Raw genomic sequence first — 12,942 nt, 5'->3', positions numbered from 1 at the left:
AGTAAAGAGTCTGAAGAGCCAGACCAGGGAGTGCTTGTGGTCAATGGTTGAATGTCATTGTTTTCCATTATGCTCCTCTGCAACCCTGGTACTTGTGAGTGTTCAGAAAAGCTTGACATAATAAATAAGGAGGCCTAGAAAATAGGTTAAGGTTCTCCTCTACACAAATAACTGTGGCCTATCATGTTAACATTTGGTCTCTTACTTGTCTTTATCTGTATACAAGTAAGCATATGTTTGTTTGTCGGTCTGCCCAATGCCTGTATAAGCAACTGAAGGGAGCATCTCAAAGTAAGCTGGTATGGTACAGTGGCTAACAACATGAGATTTTGAGCAGTACAGACAAGCATTTATATACTAACATGAACTTTCATTTTTTAATTTTTATTTTTTATTGTAAATTTAATGTACAAAGGGGTTACAGTTACATAAGTCAGGTAATGAGTACATTTATTTTTCAACAGTGTCACCTATGACCTACATTTCTTCCAGGATTTTAGTTCCCAATCCCTCTCCCCCACAAGTTGTATAGTTCATTTTCAATATAGTGTCTAGTGAGTATCACTGATGCAATTATTTGTTCACCCTGTGTCCCATTTCTGTTTCCCTTTACTCTCCACCAAACAGAAAAAATTATATACCAGACAAAAAACATGGAAATCAGAAACAGCAAGTAAGGGAGGATAAAAAAGGCAAAATAACGAAAATCCTCTTGTTCCCATTTTTTGAAATTCATTTCAGTAAGCATCATTTTATATGTTCACATGCACATAGGTATTGAGCCCTTGTGGTGCTCTCATAAGAATATCCTCCTTTGTTCTCACTGTGTGAATGTCTAAAGTCTTGTATAATTTATAATGTCCAAGTGTAAAGTTTACTCTTTTACTATTCATTGTGTTTACTTGTAGATTTATAAGCAAATTCTAATCACTATATCTGAGGGAAATTATGAAATCTATGTTTCTTTAGGTTGGTTTACTCTGCTTAATATAATTTTTACCATGTCTTTCCGTTTCCTTGTGAATGGGACAATATCATTCTTTCTGATGGAAGCAGAGAATTCCATTGTATATATACCAGTTTTTCTTTTTTTTCTTATTTATTGTCGAAGTGATGTACAGAGAGGTTACATTTTCATACATTAGGCCTTGGATACATTTCTTGTACTTCCCTCCTCCCTCATTCCTCCCTCTCCCCTCCTGCCAGGGGTTTTTAGCCTCCCACGCTCTCCTGTCCTGCAGGAGAGACAGGATAGCACACGCCACGTGGACGGGTCCAGGAAGAGGATATAGGGGGCTGACAGACTGCCACCCAGCACCCCTCTAGACTGAGGACACACAGACAGTCCAAGAGCCAGTCAGCGCTAAGACTCCTTTGATGGTGGCAATGAGCTGTTCTTTTAAAGGGGCCGGAGGGCGGCGAAAGGGGTATGTGCACCTACATAGGGGCTGGGATTGGATGACTGAGCTGTCCGTCAGGGTGGAGCTCTGAGGGACCTCACTAAGGGGCGGCATAATTCTACGTCACAGCCCACAGGACCGCCTCCGGGTACACCACCAGGTGCCATCTTGGCTACACATGGTCCTAAGGCTGGGAGGCGGGGCCAGCTAGAACCGCCTCTTATGATACAAGGCATCCGGGCATGCATGTCCCACACCCTCCCCCTATCCCTCTCCCCCCCCAAGAGTTTTTCAGTTGGTTTACACCAAACAGTTTTGCAAGCATTGCTTTTGTCTTTTTATCCTGTGTCTCTCAATTTTGGTATCCCTTTTCACTTTCCTAATTCTAATACCAGTATATACAGTTTCCAATGTACTCAGATAAGATACAGTGATAGTGCTATTAGGCTCTTGTGATCCTCTGCTGTGACTAGCCTAAACCTGTGTTAATTATTCCCTATGAGGGAGACCATAGAATCCATGTTTCTTTGGGTCTGGCTGGTATTGGCACCGGAACAGGCCTGAAGACCAATGGAACAGAATTGAAGACCCAGAAATGAACCCACAGAACTATGCCCACTTAATTTTTGATAAAAGATCTAAAAAAATAGGATGGAAGAAACACAGCCTCTTTAACAAATGGTGCTGGCAAAACTGGTTCAACACCTGCAACAAACTGAAACTAGATCCTTATATATCACTCTGCACCAAAATCAATTCCAAATGGATTAAAGACCTCAAAATAAAAACAGATACCCTGAAAACACTAAAAGAAGGAGTAGGAGAAACACTTGGGCTCCTTGGCACAGGATGGAACTCCCTTAACAAAGACCCAGACATGCTACAAATCAAAGAAAGGATGGACAAATGGGACTGCATCAAACTGCACAGTTTCTGTAGGGCAAAGGACAGAGCTAGCAAGACAAACAGAAAGCCTACAGATTGGGAAAAGATCTTTATCGGCCATACAATGGACAAAGGCCTCATATCTAAAATATATGCAGAACTAAAAAAATTAAATTCCTCCAAAACAAAACTGCAAAGAACCAATAGCCAGCTCAACAAGTGGGCTAAAGACTTCAAAAGAGACTTCGCTGATGCGGAAATGAGAATGGCCAAGAGACATATGAAAAAGTCCTCTACATCACTGGCTATAAAAGAAATGCAAATCAAAACAACATTGAGATTCCATCTCACCCCAGTAAGAATGTCCTTTATCAAGAAAACTACCAATAATAAATGTTGGAGGGGATGTGGCCAAAAGGGAACCCTACTTAATTGTTGGTGGGAATGTAAACTTGTTCAGCCACTCTGGCAAGTGGTATGGAGATTCCTCAGAAGGCTAAACATAGAGCTCCCCATGACCCAGTAGCCCCACTTTTTGGCATCTACCCAAAAGACCACAAACAAGAACACAATAAAGCCACCAGGACAACAATGTTCATCGCAGCACAATTTTCATAGCTAAAATATGGAACCAAGCCAGATGCCCCTCAGTAGATGAATGGATCAGGAAAATGTGGTACATATACATGGTGGAATTTTATGCCTCTATCAGAAAGAATGACATTGCCCCATTCATAAGGAAATGGAAGGAGTTGGAAAAAATTATACCAGTTTTTCTTGATCCATTCACCCACTGTGGGAATTTGAGTTGATTCCATATCTAGGCTATGGTAAACATTGCTGCAGTGAACATGTATGTGCTGGTAGCTTTAATGTGGCCTGGTTTTTGTTCTATTGGATAAATGCCCAGGAGTAGAATTGACATAGAGAATCTCTATGTTTTCTTTTGACAAAGCTGTATATTGCTTTTCAGAATGATTCAACAAGTTTACATTCCTGCTAACAGTATAGTAGCCTAACCTGAACTTTTTAGCTGTGTAATTTTATAGAAATTACATAAATTATTCTCTAGAAATGAAGATATATAGCAGTTGCATAGTTTCCTTGAGGATTAACATAAGACAATGTATGATTATCTAAAATCATACTTAGTCTATAGTATGTTCTCAATAAATACAAGACAGATGTAAGTACTTAAGGATAATAACTTCACTTTCTATAGCAGGCTTCTTTCCAACCTCAGTCCCATATGTCCATAATAAAGAATAATCATTGTAATTACTGGAAGACAGAATTAGAAAACATTATCAATCCTAATGACTGAGGTACAGAGAAAGAAACATTCACTTTGGGCCATTTATGAAGGTTATGGTATACACAGAGTTAAAACTCCGGACTCTTCCTATTACCTTGCACCAGTACCAATTCAAAATGGATCAAAGAACTCAATGTAAGACTTGAAACAATGAAACTATTATAGGAAGAAGAAGGAGAAACATAATACTCCTCAGCACATACAGGAACTTTCTGAGCAAAGATCCAATGAAGCACGAACCTCAAAAAAGAATGAGTAAATGGGATTGTATCATACTAAAAAGTTTCTTCACAGAAAAGGATGCATTTTAGAATCCAAAATGTCAGCCTACATTGTCAGATCATTGTCAGCTATACATCAGACAGAGTCCCAATATCTGGAATACATGAAGAACTTAAGGAATTAAACTCTCAAAGAATCAACAGCCCAACTGATAAATGGGCCAATGAGGTGAAGAGAGACGACTCAGAAGACAAAGAAAAATATGAAGAAATGCTCAGACCTCTGGCTACAAAGGAATACAAATTAAAATAACACTGAGATTCTACCTTATCCTGTTTTTAAGAATGGCTATCATCAAAAAAACAAATAACTACAGCTATTAGCACCAATGTGGGCAAAATCAGCCTAATGTACTGTTGATGGGAACATAAATGTGTTCAACCATTCTGGAAATCTGTATGGAGGTTCTTTAAAACATAAATAATTAATTAAAAAAACAAAAAATGAAACATGGAACCACACTATGACCCTGCGATTATACTCTTCAGCACTTATCCAAAAGATTACAAGCCAGAAAACAGTAAGGACACCTACACAATCATGCTCATTGCTGCACTATTCACCATAATCCAAGTATGCAATTATCCCAGATGTCCCTCAGTAGATGAATGGATCAAGAAAATATGATGGATATACATACTAGAATGTTAGTCATCCATTAGAGAGAATATTACATCATTTGCAAAAAAAAATGGAAGGATCTGGAAAATATGTTAAATGAAGTAAGTCAAGCACAGTGAGAAAAAGGATAAAAGGATGTATGTTTTCTCTCATATGTAGAAGCTACAATTAGTGTGTGTGAGTGTGTGTGTGTCTGTGTGTGTACATGCATACATACTTTGGGGGTATCCCAGTGTACACAAGTGTACATAAGGGTATAAACTGAAATGTGGCAGATTCAGGGGAGAATTCAAATGTTGTAATTCTTGAGAAAGGCTAACTAATAGTCCAACAAAATAAATACCAGGAAAGGGGTATATCAAAGATAGGTGGTCAGATGAAAGGAGAGGGGTCACAAATAAAGAGAAAAAGAGATGGAATGCAGTCATAAAATCTAATGTTTTTTTTCTACAAAATTAATAAATTTGATGGAGGAGTTAAAGTTGGGAGGGATGGGAGAGAATTTTAAAAGGTGTGACATTAAGGTCTGTCATATTCATATACTAGTTTATTGAATGGCAATTCCTTTGTAAAACTACTTACAGATAGAAAAATAAAACTAACAAAAATCTTGGATTCAATATTCCCCTCTTCCATTTTATACAATTTGCCTTGGATATGCTTTATGTTTTTTCTATTTATTGTCAAAGTGATGTACAGAGAGATTACAGTTTCATATGTTAGGCCTTGGGTACATTTCTTGTACTGTTTGTTACCTCCTCCCTCATTCCCCCCTCCCCCTTCTCCTTTTCCTCTCCCCCCCATAATTTGTTCAGTTGGTTTACACCAAATGGTTTTGCAAGTATTGCTTTTGGAGTCATTTGTCTTTTTATCCTTTGTCTCTTGATTTTATTATTCCCTTTCACTTCCCTAGTTTTAAAACCAGTATATACAGCTTCCAATATACTCAGATAAGATACAGTATAGTGTGGGTACAACCACAGGAAGGGGATACAAGAGGATCATCAACAATAGAAGCTACAGTTTCACATGGCATGTTGAAAGTAATTACAACTGATATAACAGTTGTTTCCATAACATGGAGTTCATTTCACTTAGCATCATCTTATGCATTCATAAGGATATAGCTATTAGACTCTTGTGATCCTCTGCTGTGACTAGCCTAAACCTGTGCTAATTATTCCCTATGAGGGAGACCATAGAGTCCATGTTTCTTTGGGTCTGACTCACTTCACTGAGTATAATTTTTTCCAAGTTCTTCCATTTCCTTACAAATGGGGCAATGTCATTCTTTCTGATAAAGGCATAAAATTCCATTGTGCATATGTACCACATTTTCCTGATCCATTCATCTACTGAGGGCCAACTGGCTTGCTTCCATATTTTAGCTATGACAAATTGCGCTGCGATGAACATTGTTGTACTGGTGGTTTTAGTATGTTCTTGTTTGTGGTCTTTTGGGTAGATGAGCAAAAGTGGGGCTACTGGGTCATAGGGGAGTTCTATATTTAGCCTTCTGAGGTATCTCCATACCGTTTTTCAGAGTGCCTGAACCAGTTTACATTCCCACCAACATTCCCTACTTCATTGTTGGATATGCTTTAATGAAGTCTTTTGTGTATTAGCTTTTCTATCACATTCTGGTGGTAAAAGTGAGCTACAGCAAGAAGTTGCTCTTGAGGCATAGAAAACACAGGGGAAGGAAAAGGAAGGAAACAGAAAAATGTCCTGAATATCAGAAAGTCATACTGTAAATGGAGAGGAATATCATCTATTGAAGTGCACTTAATGCAAACCAGCACAGAAGCATGTGTGCCCTACATAAGTGCAACCAAGGAAAGTAAGACAAGGTCCAAAGTTGTAGTTAATAAACTGCGAGTGGCCCAATTTAAAAACAATAATCTAGAGCCAAGAAAGTTTAACAGAGGATGCCTGCCTGTAAATAACTAAAATCTATTTTTATATTCTGTTTTTGTACCGTATCTTGCCAATCATGTAAGAACAATGAAAGGCCACCACACATTTTATCCTACCTGTGGTCATATCCTAGTGATATATTTATGAGGAAGATTAAATATTTCTTTCTATGTTCTCTAATGGGAAGTTTTATACATCTGTTGAGCCATCATGAAGTTTCCTGAGTCTCCATTCCACTCCACCACAGATAGCTTTGACAGAATTCATTTCATCAAAGTGCATTTTCATCTGCCAAACTTACAATGTAAACTACCCTGGCCAACTTCTTACTCCTGGGGGTGGTCTCCCTCCCCTTTGCTTTCCCACAGTGAGTGTCAAGCTGACCCTTGCCTCCACAGGCTTAAGAGAGAACAGATAGCAGATTTCAGTAATGGATCAGTTCCTATCCTCAGCATGCCCGATCTATAATGAAAATGAATTACTGTGTTCTAGTTCACTCAGAATAACCAAGTATGGATTAGTCTTTGATTCTGACTTTACAGATGCACAAATCCTATTGTCTAAGGCCTTAGCAGGACACTGTAATGTTTCATGTCTGGATGTGCAAAAAGTAGTTGTGCATAGATTAGCCAAATGTCCATTTATTCACTGACACGGCAGGATTTCAAATAATAGATCTTCCAAAACAATATGCCCTAGTCAGTCTCCTTATCAGGCTCATACCTCACAGTTACTAGACAAATGTTCTAAGCAAAGAACAGCAACGTGAGCAAAGTTTCCCCATATACCTCTCGTTAATGCCCTGCCACCAGGCCCCGGTACTCAAGGAGATTCTGCTTTCTTGGCTGTGATGTCCCATGTAGATCTCACAGATTCCAGATGATGCTGTGAGCCCAGTACTCTCCTACCTAATACCACAATCTGATATCCTTCATTATTTAATTTAATTCAACAAACATCTATTAAGTGGCTACTCTGGGGAAACTCAAGTGCAGCTATTATTTGTTGCCCCAAGGAAGAAGCATGTTTGTGATTCTTAGGTAGGATATGCCATTGGAAAGATTGGCAGAAAACAAACTGTGAGAAAATTTGTATACTTATTTGAAAGGGCTTGGATTTTATTGTTCAGCAATTTGTAGTCATGAGAGTTTTGTTTGTTATGTTTTTTAAGATAAAACTTCACTGTGTAACCCAAGAGAGCCTGGAAATTATTATGTATCACAGCCTTGTCTTGAACTCACAGTCCTCTGCTTTAGCCTCCCAAGTGCTAGAATTGAAAGCATCCACTAACATATGTGCGTCCATGTGAGGTTTTATTATTTAAACATATATCTATAAGACATTTAAAAAACACAGTGAAGAGAATTTGGAGGACAAAGCTGGTACTTAGCATGAGCATATCAGGGACATAGTTGCACAAGGACCAAAGAGAGAAGTAAAGTCTGCTAAGTCTCACAACACACTAAAGGTAAAGAATGTGGATTGGAAAAATGTTGAAACTCACAGAATCAAGCCTAAATGAAGTCACTCACTGACCTAAAATGGACTTTCTTGAGTCTGTTTTCTAATGATAACAATCTAAGCCAAGAGCTCACTTCTTGAACACTGAGTGAATTTATAAAGACATTCTCCTTACTCATGAACCAAGTAAACAGGGAGGAAAGGAAATGAAAATAAACCTTAATAGCAAAACTTGAAGGCTATTGACAGACATGAACATATTTCCAAATACTTGAAGACATAGGAATGTTCCAATTTCTTACTGCCTCAATAGAAAAGGAGGCATCTTGGAGTTATAGCTTCATGAGGAATACATGAACAATGAGTTCAGATTTTATGACTAATATTATTTTATTCTTTTCTAACTTAAAAAGTAAAATGATGGCAACAATGCTGAATAAGATTCTATTATGAAGAAACCTCTTTATTTATGCAAAAAATAAGAAGCATAAGTAAAATCACTGAACTCTTACTATCATATTCTCAAGAGCAGAGTTATAATCACAGAGCTTTTGCTACTGTCCTTTTCTATTCAGGAGCTTAGATATCTGTATTAGTTTACTAGTCTAGAATAGGGAAGATTTTATCACAGACTGAATGGCTTAGCAAAACAAATTGATTGTGTGTTGGCAGCATTTGGTTCCCTCTAAGGGATGTGAGGAAGAGTCTGTGTCGTGCCTTTCTTCTAGCTTCTGGTAATATGTTGGCAATGTCTTTCCACATATATCACCCAGACTGTTGTCTTCATGGATAAATAAACATGACCTCCCTGTATATGTCTTTATTTTAATGTCCAAATTTCCCTTTTTTTGAAAGGACAAAGTCACGTTGGAATGACCTCATCTTAATCTGATCATTTGCAAAGAACTTATTTTCAAATAAGATTGTATTCACAGTCACTGAAGAACAAAAGGTCAACATGTCTCTAGAGGGCACTTCAAACTATAACATTAATTATCTATATAATTAGAATCCAGACTAACTCACCTAGTCGAATGAAAAAAATATATATCTTTGCATTAAAACAACATCAAAGGTTGTTTATTCATTAAGTAAACATAAGTATTTTCAGAATGAATATAAACATAAGGTACACACACAATTTGGTGACTACTTCATATAGAAAAGACAAAGAAACATCATGTACCATAAATCTAGAAAAACAAAGCATTCAACATTTTCATTTCATGATACTACATGTCTCTATCTTGTTACCAGTAAAAGTATATACAAAAACAATTAATAGGTGAAAACAAGTAACATAGGTTAAAGAATACAGGAAAACTGGACTTTGGAGATCAAGACTAGTAATTGAACAAACCAGAATCTAGCCAATTAAGTTTGATGAGATCCTGAAAACCAAATTGTATTTGATGCTTTCATTGTCATTTTTAATTCATTTTCCACACAGAATACATATGACAGTTATGTGTTAAGTATACAGGGAATCAAAATTGCATAATAGTTTAGTATATTAGTGCAATAGCAAAATGATCTAGCTTTCAATCTAGGCTTCAAATCTTGTGTGACCCTACACAAGTCACATAATATCCCATGACTTGTTTTACTTATCTATAAAATGGGTACAATGATAGTTGTATCCCCTGGATGTTTAATGAGGATTAAATGAGTTAATAAATATGGACTGTTTATTAAAATCCACAGTACATGCCATTCATTTAATAAATGTTACTAACTCACGTTTTGGTCCTTTGTTTCATGACAGGGACTCTGAGTAGGCAAGACTGAACTGAAATTCACGCTATAGCTGTGGCTGAGCTTGATTTCATGATCCTCCTGCCTCAGTCTTCACGCTTATAGGTGTGCATCACCATGCCTGGCCTAATTTTAATTCCAAATAAATATGTAAAATATATACATTTATATAAACACATAGAGGCTTGATATTGTCAAAGTATGTATACAGAGACTTTCACATACTCTAAATTGTGAACACTTACTTTACAACTTCTCTTATAAATTATAACAAAATAAGGCCGAGTAATGTGGCTTAGTGGTAGAGTGCTTGCCTAGCATGCATGAAGCCCTGGGTTCAATTCATCAGCACCACATACACAGTGAAAGGCATAAGTGGCTGTGGCTTAAGTGATAGAGTGCTAGCCTTGAGCAAAAAGAAGCCAAGGACAGTGGCCAGGCCTTGAGTTCAAGCCCTAGGTCTGGCAAAAATAAATAAATAAATTATAACAAAATAAAACTTCAAATCAGAAGATGAATAAACAGATATAAAACTATAAAGATTAATTTGGACACTAAAATAAACATAATATTATATTGCTTTGTAATTTAAAATAAGAACTTACCTGAACCCTATAAACTTGAACCAAAGGAGGTTCCACAAATATGGTCTCTATTTCTCCACAACACAGGAACTGCAACCACCAGTCTATTTGTGCCATTCCAGGGAAAAAATATATCTCACTGGAAATTGTGTAGTAAAACATACTACATCCTTCTCTCACAAACTATCCCATGATTCTAAAAGCCAGGGCTGATTTACCTAGTATGTGTGTACATCATTTGGAAATAGCTTGAGTATTTTATATTTTTCTCACTCTCTAGCCTCCCATCAATACTATATTTCTGTCTATATACAGACTCCTAAACTCCCAGAGAAGACTTGGTCAGTTCCCACAAGTAAAATTTTTCAGGCAAGCATGAGAACAAGACAAGAGAGAAATGACAGACATAGAGAACAGAGAAACAACATATGAATCTTGGAGTTCTTGAAGAAAGTATCAGAAGCAATTGTCAAAGACATGATTGAGGCTGGGAATATGGCCTAGTGGCAAGGGTGTTTGCCCCACATACATGAAGCCCTGGGTTCGATTCCCCAGCACCACATATATAGAAAATGGCCAGAAGTGGCACTATGGCTCAAGTGGCAGAGTGCTAGACTTGGGCAAAAAAAAAGCCAGGGACAGTGCTCAGGCCCTGAGTCCAAGCACAGGATTAGCCAAAAAAAAAAAAAAAGACATGATTGAAGAATGTGTTCCTGAGTTTTTAAAGGAGGCAGTGAAAAGAAACCTGTGCATAGACACATCCTGACAAAAATTAGTATTAAGTAGGTGGGGCAAAAAAAACCCTCTGCAAACATCAGTGGAGAAATGTAAAAGAAGCTGTCTTTAAAGCTTCAAAAATGAGTAGAAGGCAAAAATTCATTGTATATACGATATAGCTGAGCAAACTAAAGGAAGGGGTTGGTGCAAGGGAATAGAAGATGTTGAAGGGATGAGAAAGATCAAGACTCATTGTATGCATAAATTGCTTTGTTAAATGACAAAAAAATCAATACAGAACATAAAATTTTAGAAAAGTGAAGGAAGGGATAGGGTGGGAGAGTTTGGTTAAAATGTTAAAAGATGTGACATTGATCAAGATGCACTGTATTCATAAACTTCTCTGTTGAATAGCAACTCATTTGTACAACTACATAAAGAAAATAAAAATGTATTTAAAAATAAAAAATAAATAGCTACAAAACTTTTAGCTAGCTTCAAATATCTCAGTTATACAGGATGTTCCAAAAGGCAACAAATGGAACAATTTTCACAGATTTTGAGGGAAAATATTGTAAACTAAAACTTAAATGCTAAGTCAATTTGTCTTTCAGGTATAGATGATGAAATCATTTCAGGAAAGAAGAGATAGATAGATAGATAGATAGATAGATAGATAGATAGATAGATAGGTTTTTAAATAAATGCTTGTATGGTGAAAACTTTGAAATCTATGAAGGTATATTTAGGATTGAGAAGTAGAAGAGTATGTGAAAATAACTGAAGATATAGGGCATTACCACTCATATACTGTAGTATAAAAGGCCTAGGACTGGGTAATAACTACTCATCTAAAGTGCTTGTTTTCCAAGTGTCATTTTCTTAGTTGACCAAATCTAGTCCTTACCCTGTTATACTCTATCCCCTGGAGATTGCACAAGTATAATAATTTTTGTGATTTTCTAAGTCTCCATTCAAACTCAAGATAGAAAAAATAAAAACTATATTATAGTCATATTCCCACATTGATTACATTACAAATTTTTACTATACAATTCATTGTTTCATGTGAGTTTGTATCACATCCCCTTGTAAACTATAATTTCCTTGGGAAGAAAGACGTTCTCTTCATGTAGAGTTGTTAATGATGTGAGAAAATTCTTATTATTTGGTGTCGAATGAGAAAGAAATATAAAATTGAATATACACTGTGATTTAACTACATAAAAGTGGATAGAAGTTTTTTCCTGTAGGAGGTAGAATTATAGGTGATTGCTGATTAAACATAACTACTTTTACTTTGTCATATGAGTAGTTATTTTTTACTCAGGAAAAAAATGCTTATTGAAGACACATAAATTCCTCATCCAAATTTTACTCTTTGTGGATATCTATGTTCCGTCAGCTACCTCACTGATTTTTCTACCAGTATCATCAAAGACATGTTTAAACAATTCCCTGGCTCTCTCTCAAATCAGTCCTATTAAGAAGCGCATGCTTCCTATGTGTTTTATGAATCCTCAAATTAACCACCTACATTAGTTCAGGATGCTTTATATTCCTAGTGAGAGAAAATGTGATTCAAAGTGCCTTAACAACAGAGAATCAATTGGCACACAAAATAAAGATATCTGTAGTACATGTAACTTTAGATTGAGTTTGCTCCAGAATTTCAAGATATCATAAAGATTCCAGTGCTTGCTTCGGCAGCACATATACTAAAATTGAAACGATACAGAGAAGATTAGCATGGCCCCTGTGCAAGGATGACAAGCAAATTCGTGAAGCGTTCCATATTTTTAAAGCAACTCCTTTTGCAATAGCCCCCCAAAACATAAATACCTAGGAAAAACCTTAACCAAAGAAGTGAAAGACCACTCTGATGAGAACTTTAAAAGCTTGAAAAACGAAATTAAGGCAGAACTAAGGACATGGAAAAACCTCCCATGCTCCTGGATTGGGAGGATTAATATAATCAAAATGACAATATTGTCAAAGGCTATCT

General features: G+C 36.6%; 1 non-coding gene across 1 annotated transcript; it reads left to right on the top strand.

The window, feature by feature from the left end:
- The first annotated feature begins 12,631 nt into the window (after nt 1-12,631).
- On the top strand, nt 12,632-12,738 carry LOC125344470. The gene has a single exon (XR_007209567.1). It is a non-coding gene; the product is annotated as a U6 spliceosomal RNA (small nuclear RNA).
- The last annotated feature ends 204 nt before the right edge of the window (nt 12,739-12,942 follow it).

This window comes from Perognathus longimembris, chromosome 28, assembly GCF_023159225.1.
Source record: "Perognathus longimembris pacificus isolate PPM17 chromosome 28, ASM2315922v1, whole genome shotgun sequence".
Taxonomy (NCBI): Eukaryota; Metazoa; Chordata; class Mammalia; order Rodentia; family Heteromyidae; genus Perognathus; species Perognathus longimembris.
The sequence above is the reverse complement of the archived record's forward strand: the minus strand, read 5'-3'. Positions and strand labels throughout refer to the sequence as shown.